The sequence below is a fragment of the Macaca fascicularis genome, chromosome 2 (assembly GCF_037993035.2).
Source record: "Macaca fascicularis isolate 582-1 chromosome 2, T2T-MFA8v1.1".
Taxonomy (NCBI): domain Eukaryota; kingdom Metazoa; phylum Chordata; class Mammalia; order Primates; family Cercopithecidae; genus Macaca; species Macaca fascicularis.
In genome coordinates, this window is record NC_088376.1 from 38,278,008 (window position 1) to 38,293,791 (window position 15,784).

Genomic DNA, 15,784 nt, shown 5'->3' on the forward strand with positions numbered 1-15,784 from the left:
AATAACAATGCATTCTGAGGTTTACAACACATGCAGAATTAAATATATAACAATTATGGCACAAAGATCAGGAGAGGATAAGTGGAGAAATACTACTGTCAGGTTCTTACATGCAAGAAATGATATTATTATAATATTATTTTAAAATAATAAAGATAAAGATGGAATTACACAAAATATTTAACATTGATAATTTATAATTAATTATATTTTCATAAAACAAAATTAATCTTTCTAGCTACCCTAATTTAAAAAAAATTTTTAGTATTTACTTTATTTGACCCCTCCATATAGCTTTCTATTATAATTATATATATAAATTTATATATACAATTTATATATAATTATATATATAAATTGACTGTTTATCTGTAGAGCTGATTAGTTTCTGTGCTCTCCATTGTTTCTTTTATTCCATGCCTTCCTTCCTGATTCACTTTCCTTTCTTATATTGAGTCTCTCCCAAGATTTTTGTTTATATTTGCTTGTTTTTTACTTTTAGAGGCAAATGATTGAAAAATTATCTTTTCTTTTTTGATATTTTAAAATGTCTTTTTTTGCCTCCTCTAAAGTGAAGTGTGCATAGATATACAGTTTGTCACTTCAACACTTCAAATACATTATTTTATTTTATTCTAGCATCTACTGTTGCTGAGGAGAAGTCTGCTGTCAATCTGATTGCTTATTTCAAGCTCTGCCTTTGTTCTCCAGTAATGCTAAGGTTGTGTTCTACCCTCGGTGTTCCACAATTTCATGTGACACATCTCAGAGTGAATCAAATTTAATTATTTTTAACTACTCCAAAGAGAGTTTAGCTCTTAAGAACCATGTCTTTATTTGATTCTGAAGGAGTCTTAGCTATTTTCTCTTTAACAAATTTCTCTGCTATGATTTCTATTTTCTCTTGAAGTCCCTATGAATATTTGTTGGATTGCCTTAAACTGTTCTCCATATTTTCTTAACTTCCCTCTTAAAATTCATTATACCTCTTTCCCCTTCTGTTATAAATTCTGGACACATTCTTCAGTGTCATCTTCTAATTTACACCATTTCTCTTCAAATATATCTAGTTTAGAATTGATCTAATTCATTGGGTTTTTATTTCAGTGACTATAATTTTTATTTCTAATATTTGTTCATCTGATTTTTATGTATGTATCTGTTCTTGTTTCATTTCACTGGCTTTGCTTCCTAATTTTTATTTTTAATTGAAATTAGCTATTTAATTGTCTCAGATTTTACTTTTCAAATCTTTCTTTCACTCTTAAATGCATTTTGGCTTGAGTAAATATTTATTCTGATAGATATTATTGGTCTTTCTTGGCTTTACATTTCTTCAAGATGTTTAGAATTTGGGATTTTAGGCTCACTTTAAGAGGGTCTAAATGGGTTGCTACACCTATTTTTTTCTCTCTCTCTCTATTCTCAGTACTCACTCACTCTGTCCAGCAATTGTTTGGCTGTCTCTTTTCAGTACTCCCATTGGAGGGTCTCCAGTCTAGAAATTCTTGCACTGGCAGCTCAGAGTCCCTGCCCAGAAGGATGTCAGTTATAGAACTGATCCAGTCACAAGGCTGTGGAAGGCTGGATCCACGTCTTGCCACAGGCTGAGTCTGTGTCTTGAGTCCTTGCCCGCTAGGTTCACAGGTTGCCGGGACCATCACTGTGGCAGGCCACCGATCATTGGGGTTTTTTTCTTTAGGATTTTTCATGAGTTGGGATGTCCTTTCCCAGGCACTAGCATCAAGCATTAGGTTTTTTCTCGCCTCTTATCTTGCACGGAGCCCCTTAGTTCCATTATCAAACAGATTGCTTACTGCTGGCTGTACTCACTCTCTGGACTTTCTGCCAGACACAGAGAGGAGCAGACACATGCCTTCAGCTTTGCTCATTTCCCTGCTTTACTGTTTTGTTTGAGGTATGCAGAGATGTTTATCTTGTGTTTGAGCCTGTTGGTATTCTTTTTTTCTTTTAATTGTTTATCTATCATTGCTATTCATTTGCAGCATTGGGGAGATCAAATCAAATGTCTGAACATACTGATGGTCTTAATAGATGACCCAGAAGTGGCTTTTTAATGTGTATAGTTGATCATTTGACCTTTTGAAACTTGGAAATAACTCTTAGTATCTCAACTTTACATCACTTAGGCTCAAGGATTTGGAGCCATCAGTCTTAGAGCCACTGGCATAAGATATGCAATTTGAGAAATTTAGAATGGTCCTTCTTAAAATATCTTCCCCACAACCTGGGGAAAAAAAAAAAAAAAAGCACATCAATTTTAGTGTAAATTGAACACACAGTCAACCTGCTGACTGTGTGGAATGTGGAAGGATCTCATTTGAGACCCCAAAACTATCAACCCATTAGCATCTAACAGGAGAGTTTCATTTGCCACTCTGACTTCCAGCACTGGGCAAACAGTGGCATCTGAGGGACAGGGAGCTGTGACAAGATGTCTGAGTCAGCAAAGCTGTCAGTCAGGATACACGAAGGGCCAGTTACAGATTCGTGGTGACAGACTCCAGCACATCTGAGTCCTCTGGACATGGGGAACAACCAAAGAGCAGGTCACGGTGTGTGTTTTCTGCATGTCAGGGGTATAGTCTGGTCTGTATTTCAGTGCACTTGTTCTCTCAATATGCAGCTGATGATTTGTGGTTTTTCAGCTAGATCAAGAAGTCCACCACAGACATAAAATAATGATCTATTTCTTTCCAAAAGATTAAGTTAATGTGTGCAATTTTTTTAAAAGTTGAAATTCTTTTTCCATCGCATTTCCTTAAACTTTGGAGTTGGCTGCACCTCTCAACCACTAGTTGAAGCTAAAGAGGCCAGGTCTCATCCAACATCAGCTTTGTGCAGCCTGCCAGCCTCATCTTCACAGTAGATTTGATAATTAGACTCATGTTTATTACTTTTATTCTGCCAAAATGTGGTTTCTAAAAATGTGTTTTTGATAAAGGCAAGACCCACTTTAAAATAGTGTAGTTCTCTGTTTGCAAAATAATTTTCACAGAATGATGATCCTGTTAGCTATTTGTTGGAATTACCCAGAAATTTTCTGTTTTTCAAAAACTGGGGGGAAATACTCGATTTCAAAAAGTTAAACTTTAAAATTTTTACTTTGGAATTGATCAACTCCTATAACACTCGCATGTGTAGTATGATTCCTCGAGATAGGGATTGGGGGTTTCACTTTTCTGGACACATTTGGTCATGGAAACTTATTTTTCAGAGCACTTTCAGGAGCTTCTATTCTGCAGAACCCTCGGTGGGAAATGCCATAAAGTCCTACAAAATGGTTTTATGGTATTATTAAGGAGGATAATATTTCATGATGTTCTGCAGAGAGTAAAGTACTTACTTCCAGGTGCCCTGCAATCCTAAATGTTTTGAGAACCAACTGTTAATTATTCAAATTCCCCTGGTGGCAGTGTGGCTGCAGCAAAGCCACTTGGCAGTAGTTCCAGGAAGGTGGACACTGCCGTAGGAAAATTATACAGTGTGAATTATGAAAGGCTGAAGTGCTCAAGAAGGGGGAATGGTTTTCAGAGAAGAATCGAGAGAAACTGTGTCTGATTGGATGTGAGCAGTTATGGGACGGGGGGCCAAGGATTGGTTCATTCATTCATTCAATAAATGTTTTTTGAGCACCTATCCTGTGCCAGGCATTATTGTTCTAGGTCCTGTGGGTATATCAGTAAACAAGAGATAAAAATTCTTGACCTCTTGGAATTTATATCTTTCTTGTGCTTTAGGGCAACTGGGTGGGGAGCCATTCATGGAGAAAGGACTTCTGAGGAGAAGCAGCCTTAATGGGCAGCATGGGGGAATCTGGCACTCTGGAGGATGCGGAGGCTTTGGACATCCAGGTGAAGATGTTGGTGAGATGTAATCTGGAGCTCAGAGAGAGCTCTGAGCTGGACGTAGAATTCCCACACACGGGTAGGAATTGAAGCCATGAGAACATTTACAGTGCCCAAGAGCAAGTCAGTGAAGTGAAACACGAAAAGAGTCAAAGAACTTGTTTTTAACAAGAGAGGAGTAAAGAAAGGGCCAGGAAGCACAAAGAAGTTTTTCAATAAAAATCTAGTGGATGAAAATAAATAAGTCTCAGCCTGAGAGACAGACAATAAACCAGGAGAGAGTCACGCTAGGAAGACAAAAATAGAAAAGAGTTTCACAAAAGAGAGTGAAGTCAGCCAAACGCAACAGCATTAAATTAGGCCAAGGGCCATAGGAAAAAAATAGGAACATGTCTTTTTATCCTGCTTTAACTACTGACTTCCCTTTAGTTCCCGTGGGGGGGTCCTCCAGAACCTCCAGTTTATTATAAACAAATTTTCCTATAGCCTTAACCTCTTCACAGTCACCCTATTCATTTTCTGACTCATCTAAAATCTGGGTCTCTGCTTTCACCTTCCGTGTCTTGCAAGAATACTGTTTCTGGAAGCTTTCTCAAGGGGAGGCAGCTCATTCTCCCACACCCCAGCTCTCCTTGGATCCAGAGGTGATATGGGAGACTTTTTACTTCTCCTTGTGCTGTCTACTGACCCAAAGGTTATTAAAATATTAAAATATTGGCACCTGACTTCCATTTTGAATTTTCACTTCAAGTTTACCTCACTGTAAACCTAGATATCCCTGCTCATAAAACCTCTAGCCTCAAGGTTCCTTCTTGATTACCACCTCTTTCACTCACTCCACTCCTGCAGGCTGCTCTGTGGCCCCGCCCTGGATTTTATGATTGCTGAGCTTTCTCCCATTTGTGATTTCCTGAAACCCCAGCCCTTAATTCAGTCTCCTGCTCTCACAGCCTCTTTCTCCCTCATTCTCCTGCCTCACCATGAGGGTACACCCCAGGGCAGGGGCTTATAGTCCCAGCTCTTGGGATTCAGCATACCCTGCTTGGAATCTGGGCCCTTGCTCTTTTCCCTAGCCTGGTTCCTCACTCTGTGATTCATCTTTCATATTGCTCTCTTCTAAAGCCCACTAAAATTATAATCTGATGATGACACTCTCTGTTAAAATCTATTCAATGGTTCTCCATTCTCTGTAGGGCAAAATGCAAACTTTGCAGCAGGACAAGCGCTTCCAGCAGGACATAGAAGATCCTTTATGACTTGATATCCACCCACTCCTCTGGCCTCACACTTTCCATGCCCTCCCTCCCTCTGTGTCCCCACCCACTCCTCTGGCCTCACACTTTCCATGCCCTCCCTCCCTCTGTGTCCCCAAAACACCTATACTGTATGCCAGCTACACATCTATCCTACATCACCACTACTGCCAGAAAAGCCTCTCCCACCCCCATCTACCATCCATTGTTCTCAACCCTTCCGATACCTACACAACCCTCAAAGCCCAGTTCTGGCTTCACAATCTCTGTACCTGAACTAAGAGCTACAATTCATTGACTATCTCAGTATACCCAGTATACACTGTATCCCAGGCAGGCCTCAGTCACAGATTCTGTGGGGCTACAATGCATTCTGGTGTCTCTTTCTCTGTCTCTGCTTTTTTGAGAACAAATTTGTGTTTACTTCATCCCTTATACCTCAGAACCTGGCCGGTGTAATGGTCATCAATAAATATTTGATGAATGAATTAAGATTTAGATAAGTGAGAAATTACAAATTCTGATTAGGTATGTTAGCTAATAAACTTGGAATCAAAAGGCTCAGATTCAAATTCCACTTCTACCATTTGCTATTTTGTGACCTGGGACAAGCCACTGGTAATAACAGTATCATTCACTGAGTCTTATCCCATGTTAGGCACTATCTCATTCCAGCCTGATGGTAGTTCTGCTGTCATCCTCATTTTGTTGAGGATTAAATAGTGGTACTTCATAGTGAGTATTACAGCTGTAATAGGGCAGAGCTGAGACTCAGACCTAAGCTAAAGTCCAAAAACCTATGGGTGTTACCATTCTGTCCTATGGCCTGGATAATTCTAATCTGACTCTAGCAATAGCTTCTGGTCTACTTTACTGGGTTGTTGTGAGGATGAAAACAAGTTAATATGTATCACAGCATAGGGTTATGCAAATGTTACTTATTATTATATATTTTAAGTCATTAATTCACCAGCCCTACCTCTGATCCCTTAAGAAGTTAATCATTTGACCATGTTAATAGCTTAAAAGTATCTGTTAAATAGAATTGAGATTCAACACAGGATTGAAGCCAACTACAGTTTCTGGTAAAGTTAAACGGTTCTAATTTATTATTATTATGAGTTTCATTGTTATTATTAAACAAAAGCCAAAAATTATTTCTGGCTCAGAAATAGAAAAAGCAGACTATTTATTGAGCCCAAGACACAAAGACCATCCCTCCCGAAGGCTCAGAGGTGGCATAATAAAGAGCTCCTGGAGTAATCCTCCCTGCGTTGCATTGTTAAAGCTATCCTACCTCTCCTACGGGACGCTCATGGGCTGTAATTGCTCTAGTTTGACTTGGCCTGTCAAGCTACCTGAATTAAGTAAGTGAATTGAAATTTTTAGTGGAATCATCTGGGAAGTCACCTTTAACCCTCCCCAGCGCTCAGCCCAGCCCACTGCTCATTACAGTGGAGACCCCATCACCTCCACCCACTTCCTTTTAGGAGAGTGCATGCGTCTCTTTCTCTATGCTGGAACCTGGCAGAGCTCTTACTGAATGAGGGTGGAGGAAGGCAGGCAGCCAATGGTATTCTCTGCGCCTGAGTACCAGGGCCTCAAAACCCAGCTTTTAACATCAACCTGCTCAGGGATGGGACCACACTTTGAATTAATCATCCTTGGACTCTAGGTTAGAAGCCCAGAGTTTAATTCCCCTTCTTCCACTTATTAGTTCTGTGGAATTTAGCAAATCATATACACTCTTGGACCCCCAGTTTCTTCACTGTGTCTGAATTACTCATAGCAAAGAAGTCAAAAGGCAGAGGCAGGTGAGGAACGGTAAAGTGTGAGGCTGACTCAGTTCCAATCTCAGGCACAGCACCCCTTCCCTTCATCACTCAACAGACATGTATTACGTGCTGACTGGGTGCCAGGTACTGTGTTAGGTGGAGGGAAGATTAGATTGAAGAAAACATGATTTCATCCCTTGATGCATATTTATACACTTATACAACACATCAAGAGGTATTCTAATAATCTAGAATGAGAGGTGAACAAATGAATGATAATAGAATGTGGTTAGTACAGTGATGGAGATAAGAGTAGAATGTACATGGGCCTAGGGAAGAGGAGCGTTTCCTAATTTAGACAGGGAGGGGATTGGAGAGGCTTTCTGGAAGGGTGATGCCTGACTTAGGTTTTAAGAGCTGAATCAGAATTTGGGATGGGAGAAAGATAGTGTCTTTAAGCATGAGTGAGTAGCAAGAAAATTTGGCAAAGGTGCAAAAGGTGTGTGGAGTATGCTGAGGACATGGAAAACTGTGTGCAGGTATAGTGATGTCATTACAAGGTTTGGAATAGGGATGTTCTACAAAGAGCCCTACAATTTTAAAAAATTACTCTTGAGAATGTAAAGTTAGGGGCGACCACACTTGGAAGCAAGGAGACAAGTCAAATAAGCCTTTGCATTGATTGATGCAAGAGCTGATGAGAAAAGTGACAGTAGAAATGGAGGAGAATAGCCTTCTTTTTAAATTAGCAGAATAAAAATAAGCAGCCAAAATAAAACATTAAAGACAGGAGCAACAGGGAGGAGAGGCCCTAGCTATTTTGGTCTTTGGCCTCATAAGACTGGTCCTATTAGCAGCCTCTTGGAAAGTGTCTTCATGTGGTCCCCTGCTCTCCAATGGTTAACTTCTGGGCAACATACACACACACACACACACAAATGCACACACATGCACACAAACATACACATGGATGCATGTGTGTATGTGTGACACATGTATCTTGTGAATGTAGGCACTCACACATACACATAAGAACATACATATATTGAGCAATCCACATACACATACATGAATACACATAAGCACCTGCACAAATACATACAGGCACAGGCACAAACCAATATGCACACACATATGCATCAATCCATTTAAAGAAAATATTCTTATTATTTCTACTTTCCAGATAAGAAAACAGAGGCACGGAGGTTAAGTGACTGCCCACAGTCACACAACTATTACATGACAGAGCCAGGATTTGAACACATGTAATCTTCTTGCTCCAAGCTCTCTGCCTCTAACCTCCATATAAAATCACCTCCAGAAGCAAAACACGGGTTACCTACAAAATAAAAAAATCATACTAGTTGCATTAGTTCATTTTCATGCTGCTGATAAAGACATACCTGAGACTGGGAAGAAATACAGGTTTAATTGGACTTGCAGTTCCTCATGACTGGGGAGGCCTCAGAATCATGGCAGGAGGCAAAAGGCACTTCTTACATGGTGGTGGCAAGAGAAAATGAGGAAGAAGCAAAAACGGAGACCCCTGATAAACCCATCAGATCTCATGTGACTTACTCACTATCGTGAGAATAACATGGGAAAGATCAGCCCCCATGATTCAATTACCTCCCCCTAGGTTCCTCCCACAATACATGGGAATTCTGGGAGATACAATTCACATTGAGATTTGAATGGGGACACAGTCAAACCATATCATTATGCCCCTGACCCCTCCAAATCTCATGTTCTCAGATTTCAAAATCAATCATGCCTTCCCAACAGTCCTCCAAAGTCTTAACTCATTTCAGCATTAACCCAAATGTCCACAGTCCAAAGTCTCATCTGAGACAAGGCAAGTCCCTTCCACCTATGAGCCTGTAAAATCAAAAGCAAGCTAGTTACTTCCTAGATACAATGGGGGTACAGGTATTGGGTAAATACAGCCATTCCAAATGAGAGAAATTGGCCAAAAAAGAGAGTTACAGGGCCCACACAAGTCGGAAATCCAGAGGTGCCATCAAATTTTAAAGCTCCAAAATGATCTCCTTTAACTCCAGCTCTCACATCCAGGTCACGTTGATGCAACAGATGGGTTCCCATGGTCCTGGGCAGCTCTGCCCCTGTGGCTTTGCACGGTACAGCCTCCCTCCTGGCTGCTTTCAAGGGCTGGTGTTGACTGTCTGCGGCTTTTCAAGGCACACAGTGCAAGCTGTTGGTGGATCTACTATTCTGGGGTCTGGAGGATGGTGGTTCTCTTCTCACAGCTCCACTAAGCAGTGCCCCAGTAGAGACTCTCTGTAGGGGTTCCAACCCCACATTTCCCTTCCACACTGCCCTAGCAGAGATTTTCCATGAGGGCCTCACTCCTGCAGCAAACTTTTGCCTGGCATCCAGGTATTTCCATACATCTTCTGAAATCTAGCTGGAGGTTCCCAAACTTGAATTCTTGACTTCTGTGCACCCACAAGCTCAACCCCACATGGAAGCTGCCAAGGCTTGGCGCCTCCACCCTCTGAAGCCACAACCCGAGTTCTATGTTGGCCCCTTTCAGCCATGGCTGGAGCGACTGGGACACAGGGCACCAAGTCCCTAGGCTGCACACAACACGGGGACCTTGGGCCCAGCCCAAGAAACCACTTTTTCCTTCTGGGCCTCCAGGCCTGTGATGGAAGGGCTGCTGTGAAGGTCTCTGACATGGCCTGGAGACATATTCCCACTGGTCTTGGAGATTAACATTAGGGTCCTTGCTACTTATGCAAATTTCTGCAGCCAGCTTGAATTTCTCCCCAGAAAATGGGTTTTTCTTTTCTATCACATTGTCAGGCTGCAAATTTTCTGAACTTTTATGCTCTGCTTCCCTTATAAAACTGAATGCTTTTAACAGTACCCAAGTCTTGAATGCTTTGCTGCTTAGAAATTTCTTCTGCCAGATACTCTAAATCATCTCTCTCAAGTTCAAAGTTCCACAAATCTCTAGGGCAGGGGTAAAATGCCACCATTCTCTTTACTGAAATATAACAAGAGTCACCTTTGCTCCAATACCCAACAAGTTCCTCATCTCCATCTAAGACCACCTCAGCCTGGATCTTATTGTCCATATCACTATCAACATTTTGGGCAAAGCCATTCAACAAGTCTCTAGGAAGTTCCAAACTTTCCCACATTTTCCTGGCTTCTTCTGAGCCCTCCAAACTGTTCCAACCTCTGCCTGTTACCCAGTTCCAAAGTCGCTTCCACATTTTTGGGTAGCTGTTCAGCAGTGCCCCACTCTACTGGTACCAATTTACTGTATTAGTTTGTTTTCACACTGCTGATAAAGACCTACCCAAGACTGGGAAGAAATACAGTTTAATTGAACTTTCAGTTCCACATGGCTGAGGAGGCCTTAGAATCATGGCGGGAGGCAAAAAGCACTTCTTACATGGTGGCAGCAAGAGAAAATGAGGAAACAGCAAAAGTGGAAACCCCTGATAAACCCAGCAGATCTAGTGAGACTTATTCACTATCATGAGAATAGCATGGGACAGACTGGCCCCCATGATTCAATTACCTCTCCCTAGGTCCCTCCCAAAACACATGGGAATTCTGGGAGATACAATTCAAGTTGAGATTTGAATGGGGACACCGTCAAACCATATCACCAGTCTCAATATCCCCTTTGTAATCCACACAATTTGGGAACCCCAAATTTTTAAAAAATTAATGATATCTACAGTTTTGATGAAAAGATGTTTCTAATCCAATAATGTTATACATAACAAATTTGTCTTTCAAGTGTAAAAGCAAAAGAAAGTTATCCTAGTTATGCAAGTATCAATCCTGAAAGATTTAGTGGAAGCTATACTTTTACCAGCTAAGGGAAGAAGCAAATTAAGAGTCAAATAATTATAAAATCAAGATATGAGTGGACTGTTGGCTAGTCCTGAAATGAACTATAATGGAGAAAAATCTAAATAATTGCAAATATATGCAAAACTAAATGCCAATTTCAAAAACCATCATTATAAATGCTTTCTGATGTGTTAGAAAAGATAATTCTAACATATCAAATAATAATTAAATTCCATTATTTTAAAACCCCAGATTATATATCTTCAAAAGATAATATTTTATCCTTAAAAATAGATTGAACGGTAAATAGAAAAACTTAATGTTAAATACCAAATGAAGAACTGAGTAAACACTTTTCCAATCTCAGGACAAGATAAAAGTAAAGACATCTTTGCCCTTGTAGTAAAACATCTAAAGCAAAGTAAAAACAAACAAAAAACCTAAGCATAGCTAACCAAGAGCATTACAAAGAATGAGAAAAATTGGAATAAAGGCATTATAGGACTAAATACAAATAGATAAAATTTCCTATTATGAGGAAAGAACACTAGAATTCTGTTACATAAATAAATAATATTTTTTAGTATCACCCTGAAACAAGTGATACAAAAGGTTGAAAAGCAGAAAAACGGGCAAATATATGTAAGCAAATGTAAATCTTAAATGTGTATTGCAATATTAGTAGTTGAAAAACTAGAAATCAAGGCCAAAAAAGCACTAAAACATATGAATTTAATTTAGGATAAAAATTTAAATCAACTGCTATGAAGAAAGATTTGAATTTAATATTAGTAAGCTAATAGTTTGCAATGAAAAGATAATAGTCATCAATCATTGTGTATTGAAAACTATTGCATCAAGATATGTAAGGTGCAAACTATTAGAAATAACTTATAGAAGAATAAATTTACAAAAGCACAATGGTGGTGGGAAGTTTGAACATACCTTTGTAAATACTAGACATATTAAATAAGCTGCAAAGCAAGGATATTGATGATATAAATAATTTATTACAAGGGAATATTAATATATTTTATACATATGTATTTATGCATATGTGTACATCTCTATATAATTTGAAGGCTGTACTCCAAGAGCAAAGATTACACAATTCTTTTCAATGGCCCAGCTACACTTACAATATAGTCATCATATATCATGTATAAGTCCACAAAAAAAGATGAGATAAAAATCATATGAGCTACAGTGAATACACTTAAATTTAATTTCGTAATTTGTTTTGAATGTCCCAAACACTTTGAAAGATTTTAAAATCCACTCTCTAAATAATTCTTAGATCAAAGAAGAAGTAACATTTTCATTTGCATATAATTTTGAAAACAACAGTAATAGTAAGAAGACTCCAGGTTAATACATATTGGATGCATCTAAAACTAATCTCAAGGAAAATCTAATGAATCTCAAATGCTTTCAGCATTAAACACAAATGAATGAAAACAACTGAATCCCCTACTTTTAACTAAATAATTAAATCGAGAAATCCTTAATAAATATAAGGAAAGATGAGAAACTAGTAAACTTAAGCATGTTAGTAAATTATAAAATAAAATCTGTAGAACTGATAAAAAATAAATCTAAAAGCAGATTATATGCCTAGTAAATAAAATAGCTAATCAGGAAATACATAAAATTAAGGGTGAGAAAGGTGCATAATCAAAAATAGAGATTTTTTAAAAATCAGTTTTCAAAAGGCTGGAATTTCAGAAAATAATTTTCTAAAAGAATATAAATCATCAAACTTGACTCAAGATTGAAGAAGACCTAAATTGATAACCTGGCTGGGAGGAGCGGGGTGGTAAGCTGGAAATATTTTCAAAGAATTGAATACCTTCAATGACAGCATCAGACCTAGAGAGTTTTATAGGCAAAGGGAATTCAAACTTTTAAGCGACAGAAAACTTCTATATATATTCACATAAGTCAATATATAACATATATGAAATCATTTGTATATGTATGGAAGTTTTCTGATTCATTTTTTAAAAGCTAGAACAAGTACCTGCTTTTGAAAAACACATCCTGACAATAGTAACCTTCAAAATAGAGTATAAACCAAGCTCCCTTTTTAATATAGAGGTAAAAGCAATTTTAAGTACAATTGAGAGTACATTTTAGTAATTCAACTGAATTATTTCAAGATTAGAATCTATCATATTATTTCATTAGAGGATAAAATTCACACTTGAGGGAGGATTTAAAAAAGTGTTTTATAAAACTTAACTGGGCATAGGAGAATGTTATTTTAACATGAAAACGAGTGTATCTCTTAGGCAGGGCTTAAACTGCTTGCTGAAAATGTAGAGACATGAGCCTCATCCTAACCTCTGCACCTGAAACATGAATTCTCAGGTTCTGTATTGTTAACAAAAATACAATTAATTCTCATAAACGCCAAAGTTTGAGAACCACTAATCTCAATAAAACTAGCTAATGGCATAGTTAACATTGAAATAAGAGCAGCTTTCCCCCATTAAATTCAGGGAAAATATAAGGGTATATGCTCTCAGTCTAGTCAATTATCTCAACTCTGAAAATAAAAGATGTAAATATTTGAAAATAATATCTAACCACTATTATTTGAATTATTATCATTATCACTCCGGTAAGCTCCAATTAATTAAAGATGCTTCATAATGAATAAGAGCATTCAGTAAGTTGGACAAAAACTGAGTATATAAAAATGAGTAACTTTGTTATATACTGGCAATAACTGGCTAGAAAAACAATGGGGAGAAAGTATTCAATTTATAATAGAATAAAATAAATGTGTAAGAATAAACTTATCAAAAATTATTTAGGGCCTTTATAAAGAAGACCTTAAAACTTTACAAAGGCACATAAAAGCATATTTGAATAAATTGAGAGAAATAACATTTTCTTAGAAAGTAAGACTTAATATCATAAAGGTATCCATTAAATAATAAATCATTTAAAATTTAACCATCAAATTGTTTCAACACAAACACCACTGTCTGAAAGCATATCCAAGGAAAATAAACACAAGAGAATAGCTAGGAAAATTAAAACAAAACTAATGACAGGGGCTTACTTTACCTGATATTAAAATCTATCATAAACCTATAGGAATTAAAATAATTTATTACTGGTGCAGAGATAGTTGGGAAAAGCAGATCCCAAAGACAGTTTACACAAGGGCATGAAGACTACTCCACGTTCTTGGTTCTTTTCTGTGCCCCCTTCACATCTGTAGTTTCTAGGAGCTGGGTGCTCTGCAGTGCCATCTTGAAACTCTTTCCTGCCTGTTATGCTCATATTTTGATGATCTTATTTCTTTTCATGACTTTAAATACCTTTTCTGTGCTTTTGAACATGAAATGTTCATTTCTAGCACATATCTCTCTTGCAGATTCTCTGCCCATTTGTGTGTTCGACCTCCCCCTTGGAAGTCCCCACAGCATCACAAATGTCACACATCCAAAACCACATTCTTAATGTTCCCATCCAAATTCCTCTCCTAGGTCCCCAGTCTCAGGCACCATTGCCATCCTCATAGTTGCTCACATCAAAAGCCCCACAGAGACATTTTGATCTCTCTCTTTCCCAAATCCTGTATTTAATTAATCAGGAAAGCCTGTGGACTTACTTACAAACTGTATCTTGAATACAGCCACTTTTCAACGCCGTTTTGCCACTCTTACCCAAGCACTGTCATTCTTGCAAGAGCCTTCTCACGGGTCTTCCTGCTTCCCTTTTGACCTCTTTTAATCCATTTTTTATATGGCAGCCAAAATGATTCTTATAAACTAATAACTGGCCATTTTCTTCCTCTACTCAAAAAACACTTATAGCTTCCAATCATACTTAGAATAAATAGCTAAAATCCTTACTTGGTCCCCAAAAGCCCAATATGTTCTAGTCTTGCCTTTAGTGCTGTGCTGGTTCAACAACCAGTTGTGAAAAAAAGGCATGCCCATATACACATATGTGTGTTTATTATACATTTCACTGATATAAAGGATATGTTGCACACAATTTGCAAAGGGCAATACACTTTACAGTATCGTTCATTGTAAATTCCATATAGTCAATTAATCCTCACAGAATGCTTTCACTGTTTTTTGCCAGACTTGTGTATCCTTAGCAAACCTATGGCTACAATCGATGAGTGAGTATAGTTCCAAAATGAATGTTGCTTGACATAGTTCTTTATATTAATTCGTAAGAAGAAAGTGAAACAATGAAAACACATGCTAGAACTTCACTTGCTCATCAGTGGTGCAAACAATGTTTTGCTGGATTGGATAATCATTTGTAAATACTGGGAGATTATTTCCTCAATTTTTTGTGCTCTTCATAATGTAAGTGCTACAGACAAAACACATTTTCAAGCTTAATCTACATTAACATTTTCTCTATCATTTGAAGTCTAGACAATCGACGTAAGAATTTGTAAAAGCCCTGGATTTATAGAATTTCCTGATTTCCATGGTGTAGATAGTCTCACCATGGCTGATTTCAAGCTACCAACATGTTGTCACTGAGCTCAGAGTAGTAGAGGGACACATGGTAGCACATGGTTGTACAGTGTTTCCACCATGCAGATAAAATAGATGCAGTTAACCTCCAGAGCAGAGCTAATGGTCAATTGTAATAAAACAATTAAGAAGTGAAGAAATTTGAGTGTTTTCTGCCTTCGTTTTTGATACAATGTACTTCATTTTGAGTTTAGATAATTTAACTTTTGATCATGGCTACATTTAACAACTGACTATCAAAATTCCTGAAAATTAGCCAGAGGGCTCTCCCAGACAGGAGAGAGCAGCCTTCAGCATCCCGGCCGGGCCTCCTCAGCTCTCCAAGTCTTCACTTTGCTCCTGCCACACTGGGTTCATTAGAGCCCTTCCGCATGTCAAGTGCCTTCCTACTGCAGGCTTGAGCGGATGCTGTTCCTCCAGAAGGCCCCAGAGCTCACTCCCCTTCACACAAGTCTCTGCTCAAAAGGTGCCACCCGCCCTTGGCTGCTGCAGTCCAAGCAGTCAGGCTGTCTCTTCTCTCTGTGCAGCTTCACCTG